Source organism: Apis cerana, linkage group LG1 (assembly GCF_029169275.1).
Source record: "Apis cerana isolate GH-2021 linkage group LG1, AcerK_1.0, whole genome shotgun sequence".
NCBI lineage: Eukaryota > Metazoa > Arthropoda > Insecta > Hymenoptera > Apidae > Apis > Apis cerana.
Genome location: NC_083852.1, coordinates 8,313,713 through 8,320,056, shown reverse-complemented (window position 1 = coordinate 8,320,056; position 6,344 = coordinate 8,313,713). Strand labels below are relative to the sequence as shown.

The window sequence follows — 6,344 nt, the reverse complement described above, 5'->3', positions numbered from 1 at the left end:
ATATCGATAAAAATTTATATTTGCTTATACCTGATTATCAGGAGTAGATGTAAATTAATTTGGCATGACTTTAAGTAAAATTAAAATTTATTTATGGATAGATTGCAAAATGGTTTCCATCGTTCAATTATAATATTTGTCAAAATTGTCGTGGTTTAGAAATATTACGAATTTGTGACGAAAATAGAATGGAATGTTCGAAAGGTAATGCAATAATTTGCGTATTTAATTTTAGTTCGTGAAATTTTTAAGAACGTAAGCGTGTTAAAATTGTTCAATAGTATTATCAATAATAAACTTTTCACGTGTATGTATTCATCTAAAAATATAATAAAATTGCGCACGATATGCAAAAATACATAAAGATAAAGCAACCGTTTAAAACGCAGAAGGTTAAATAAACCATTTAGATTCCATTCTTCTAATCGTGTATATATATATATATAAACAATTTGCATAAATATCTATCCACTTAGCGCCTCCTAAAGAAAAAAAAAAAAAAAAAAAAAAAAAAGATTCCCGCATGGAACATTGGCCTGAAATATAAACGACAAACACGGTAATTTTCCGTTTCATTTGACCAAACGGCCCCGTTCGCGATGGCGAAGTTTGCAACCAAGTTTCTCGCTCTTCAGATATGCCTGCGCAATAATAATTGAATAACAAGAAGAATAAATCGAAGCACGGGCATATTTGGTGAAATTCCAAGCTTCGAGAGAGCCCGAACTTTAATTCGAAACATGCAAAGTCGAATTAGTCGAGGAGGGAGGAGTATTATCGAATTTTTCTGAAACGATTCCAGTCACGACATCTCGTCGTCCTTCTTATTTTTTTTGTTTTTTTCCATGTGCACGGCCGCGAACGCACACCAGTTGTAATTTGCCGGGGAGCATGATAAGCTGCCTAATTAAGACAACGACAGATGACGGCTGAAGGGGTGGGCTTGGAATTGGAGGAAAGAGGGAGAAAGAAACAAAGGTTGTAAATGTTTCGAGGAAGGTTTGGAGATCGGGCCGGTCTATCTCTGGTGGAACAACACGAGAATGTACTGAACCGTAACGAGCCGTAAGCAAAATGTAACGAGTTTCCAAATAACTCTCGTTATCCTGCCTTCCATCGCCATGACATTCACATCGGTCCGAATTTTCACGATGACCACTAGGGTTGAAGGGGTTTGAGGGGGAGGGAGAGGGTCGGTGGTAAAAGCGCTCGGTTCATTACCGTTTCCCTACGCTCTCAATCAAAAAGTTACAAGCAACTTGGTTTATTAAAATTCGTTAGTGTCGGCGCTTGTTACCAGCCCGGAAATTAACAATCGGGCCCTCAAGTTTTGCGCTGGTTAACGTTGGTACGTGTCAAGTGGGCTGGAAACGTGAGAGGATTTTCTTGCAAAAATATCTCGTTTATATGCGTGTAAGGGAATTCGTGGCAATTTGCTATTCGAGTTGTGCGCAGGTCTTGTTTAACACGGATGGATTTGGTTAAAGATGGATTAAAAGATTCGTAATCAAGTATCGATTTGTCGAGTGATTGATTTTTATAACGATTTAAAAATTACCTTTTCACGAAGACATCTCGGGAACTGAAAGTGGTATAAAGTGGAATAAACGAAAAAAAGTTTCGAAGGGGAAGATTCATGCGCCTCCGATGATCTTTCATCATCCGAGAATTATTACCCGCGGAATTACAGGGATTTTCAAACGTTTTCCTAATTTTAATAACGTTTGATCAAGCGTCAACACGAATCCCTCTAATCATCTTCACTTTCAGACAAAATGAGATACCCGAAATTGCCCGAAATTCCCATCATCCGTTTTTGAATCGCGACGTTTAAAGTACAAACTCGCTGTGTAATTGTGAAATTGCGCATTCATGGCTCCGAGGCACGAGCAAGGGACGAGATGAAAACTCTCCACCTTCCTCCAAACTCTCCCTAACCCTAAAACCCAACGAAACTAGATCCCACACACCCCCCTTGCCCACCACCTTGCAGACTCGCCAAGATCTCGGATAGGATATCGATTAAAGGTCGCGTCAGGGGTTAACGCCACGCGTTCCTGCTGCTCCCCCCGCATCGACGTCCCTCCCCCTGACCCCGACCCTGTGTACACGGCATTGCGGCGCAATCCCGCCCGGGATCTCGGTGTCGTCGTCCCCGACGATTCGCGGAATTTCCATTCGAGAAATGTGCCGTGGAACGGTAATAATGCCAGCGCCGTAATAAGCCGGACCGGTCAGCGCCGAGGGGTTGGGACGTGAGAGGGGGAGTCTCCTCGCTCGAACTATGCCAACTTTAAACCTCCCCTCCCCTCCCTTTTCCTTCGTATTCGCGTGCGTGTTCTCGCCAAGGGGGAGGAAGCGAACGAAGGAAAGGTGGCACCTTGCTCCGGAGGGATTCACCTGGCAATAAAACAACTGAATTAACGTTCCGCTCGCACGGCGGTTCCACTCGCCACCCCCGTCCGACTTGCGTGTCGAATATACGGAGGCCAGGTAAAGAGGGGGAAGGGAGCCTGCTTTGGTCGTCTTCGTAAGTTACCACGCATAAGTTACCACCTATAATTCACCCTCCCCTCCCCTCTTATTCTAAAACGCGGAGGCGTGCGTAAATCGTGCACGGGCCTTCATAAATCCAGGTTTGCGCGTGGCGTTAAGTCGGTGTTTTGGCCGGTTTCTCTCGGATGGGGGAGGAGGGATCGATTTATCGGCCCTTTGTTACTCGGATCTTGACGAATGATATACACGGGTTGGGTGAAATTTTCGGTTGTTCTTTGGGAACGGATGTTGTTTCGTTGGTGGAGAGTTAAGATCCGTGGGACGGATTATTCGTTCTTCTATAAATCGAATAATTTAATAATCTCGTAACGAGCGATAATTACATCGAATCGAAAGTGTTAACGCGAAATAGTACAAAATTTGTATTCTCTATAACTCTGTCTCATCTTCGAATCTGAAACGATCGACACGAATCGAATTTCGCGTTTATCGCGCATCCCCCCTGATTCGAACGCATCAGGGATGGGAACTAATATCGTTAATAAACGTTACGCTTGGACTGGCTTTCGTGGAAGGCATCGGGGCGGAACGAGTCTCGTCAAGTTAATTCGACGAAATTAAGCGGCTGGGGTAAATCACCTTTGTGCCGGATCGGGCGACCGCGACCTCTCCTTGAGCGACGTCGCCTTCCGACGTGGCGCGATTCGATCGGCCAGGAGGCAACCCTCGTCGATGCACAGGATGCATAGGATTGCTCGCATATTCCATCGCATCGGGGCGCATTGCATTATTGGGGCGGGGGTTGGTCCGACCTATGGCTGGATAAAATGAAAGAAATGGTTGGAATTTTGGCGGGAGTAAGGAAGCGAGGAATGCGCGAGACAATTGAGAAATCTTGCAGCAAACCGTTATTATTATTCGCGGGACCATTATTGCTTTCGCTCAACCGGTTGAGAAAGAAAAATATTTTTAACCGTGATAATGGTTAATAGCCGTTTTTGTAAACTATTTTGATAAAATGTAACGTGGAATTTATTTATTTATCGGTTAGAAATGTTGTTCTTTTTTTCTTTTCATTAAATGCAAGAGGGAGATAGAATGTGGTTTCCATTTAAAGGTTATTGATAAGAATCAAGCATATTGGCGAGAACGATACTGGCACAGCAACTTTCAGTTATCTAAACATGAGCGAGACGTTATGTATATATATATATATATATATATTTCGTAATAAGCTAAATGAATAAACATTTGATATTACAAGCAATCGTGTCTTAAAATATTCAGGTTATCAATTATGGGATTAAAGTGTGTCTCTATTAAAATACATTCCTTATCAATATTTTTTCCAACTAGCAACCGCGCGATATAATATTAATTTTTCTCGCGTATCTCGTTACGTAATAAAAATTGTCGAAAAAATGGATCTCTTGCCGCTCGGATTCTTTAATTAATCGCTCGCTTTTAATGCATTTAACGCGGTCTCGATTCAATCAGTGATTGGCGTTTACTAATTCACGGAATCGTCATACGGGTTTCATCGAAAACACCCGGGTTTCTTCCCTTTCACGGGTGAATTGAAACGTAAAGGGGTGGCTGAAATGAAGCGTGGCCGCGGTAATGTTATTACAAAGCGTTCGGTGGTTCATGACCGAGCCCCTCCCCCTCCCCCACTCGTGTTCATGGTTGACATAATAATTTCATTACGCTGATTGCGCCGATATACCGAACGATATAATGTTTACCAGTTGTCTCTGCGAACAACTATCGCAGTTCTAAATCGTGGACCCCGACTCGTTTTCGCGGAAGGTAATTAATCGCAACGATTGTCGGTGTTTCACCGGTGTGTAATGACTAAGAGGCGGGCAGGGAATCAACGTGGCGATCTTTCACCACTTTTATACCACTCCGTTCTCGACCCCCCTTTAACAGGATTCGTTGCACGATGAGTCAATTTTTACGAGGTACACGTAGAGCTTCCGCTCGTTTCTTCCCCCTCGATACAGGGGGATGAAAATTGTTATTGGTAGTTGGAATAAGTGTACGAATAGGTTTTGAATTATAGTAACAGTTGGGATAAGTTATGAATCGTTACAGTCCGGGGAATTGGAAGATATTTATGATAAAAATGGGAAAAGTAAATTCCATTTAAATTATATACATTTCTCGTTTATATCGTCTTTAAATATTAAATACGTTTTATCGATATACGTAAACAACAATGAAATACAATTTCACGAAATCATAATAAATTTTATGAAGTTTTATTTAAATTGTATCGGAAGATATAAGTTGTATCGGTATAAGGTGAAATTCTTTTTTAACAAAGTATCCAAAAGAAAGACTTATTTGTATAACGGATCGATCGAAGAGAAGGCAGTGTCTACTAGTGCATTTGTATCAATCGATACGATGAGAGTTAATTTTAATCAACGGCGAAACATAAGAGCGATATCCAAATGGAGATATTCTCTCTATCTTCTTTCGTTTTACTTTTCGCTCTCAACACAATTTTTCTCGACACGTTTTCTCGCGCTTCCCTTATAGCCAGCGCTGCTCATACTCTCGAGCATTTTAATTGATGAGGCAAGAGTCGTAAACCGGAGGATCGCGTCGAGTGATTAATAATAACGGGGAGAACGGAGAGAAGGGCTGCTGTAAGCCACCCCAAATTCGATTGTAGCCGAAGGTAGCACGAGTTCGCGATTAACGAAAGACGTTTCGCGGCTGCGCCCATTGTCTTTGCCTAACGAACGGTAATAAATGTTATTTTTCGCGGTGTTGTTACGGGACGCTTTGCTTCACACCCGACGCCTCTTTGTGACGGGTAATCCTTTCATTCCTCGCGTCTCAATTGTTGGCGAAAGGGGCGAGGGAGAGGGCGGGAAAATTTTCGAATAGCGGCAGCCGCCGCCGCCGCCTGTGTTTCGATTTTTAATGCGCGCCAACCTCGGTGAAAGGGGGCTTTGTGAAAAGTACCTTTCGTTGGGTGTATTGTTCGTGCCTTCCACGTCTTCTGATTCTCCATTTTTGTACAATAATTTGATTTACCGCTAGCTACAGAAATTGCGCCACGGTTGAACCTCCATTATACACGAAGTTTGGTTCCACTAAAACCGGTTCTTGTCCGGATTGTTGCACTATCTTTGCTCAAAGGTAACGCAAACAGACGACTTTTCTTTAACGCGGTGGCGGGAATAAAATTTAATTCAATATGTTCAGCGTTGAAACGAGATATTAAAGAAGTTGGAATTATGATTTAAGGAAATACTTTTATCCAAATGCTTTTTCAACAACATTCCAACTCAACCGTATCGAATTGTAGCAGGAAATTTCTTTTTAGATTTTTTAGATAGGCGTGTCTAAAATAATATCCAGGATATCTCAAATCGTGTCAACAATTTTATCATTTATATACGGAACTGTATTCTCGTTTAACGGAAAATAAAACTAGATAATAAAAAAATTATTATTCACCGAATAATAATCGATAATAATTCCAATTTCCGATCCTCGCGATCAAGAAAAGTATCCATTTGTAAAAAGGAACTCTCACGCGTCAACACAAAATGAAAGGTAAACCGTGGAAACTCCGGAGAGATATCCTACCTTTAGAAAAACAATCTTAAACTAATCCCGCTTATTCCACCGTTCAAAGAGACTACTCCCCCCTTCCGTCGGATTCAATTTTCCGCGTGAAGGGGAGGGTGGCGCGAGAGGGGTTGGTCGAAAGGCCGCGAAATTTCCGCAAACGAAAGGAAGATTAGCCCTCGTGGCTGCTTGAAACGACCTTCCAACCACCCAACCCCCATTTCCTTCCTTCCTTCCTTCCTTCCTTCCTTCCTTCC

General features: G+C 42.3%; 1 protein-coding gene across 2 annotated transcripts in view; it reads left to right on the top strand.

The window, feature by feature from the left end:
• The window catches only part of LOC107994871 (3-phosphoinositide-dependent protein kinase 1), a 491,030-nt gene that overhangs the window by 128,128 nt on the left and 356,558 nt on the right, over positions 1–6,344 (top strand). The window lies entirely within an intron of this gene.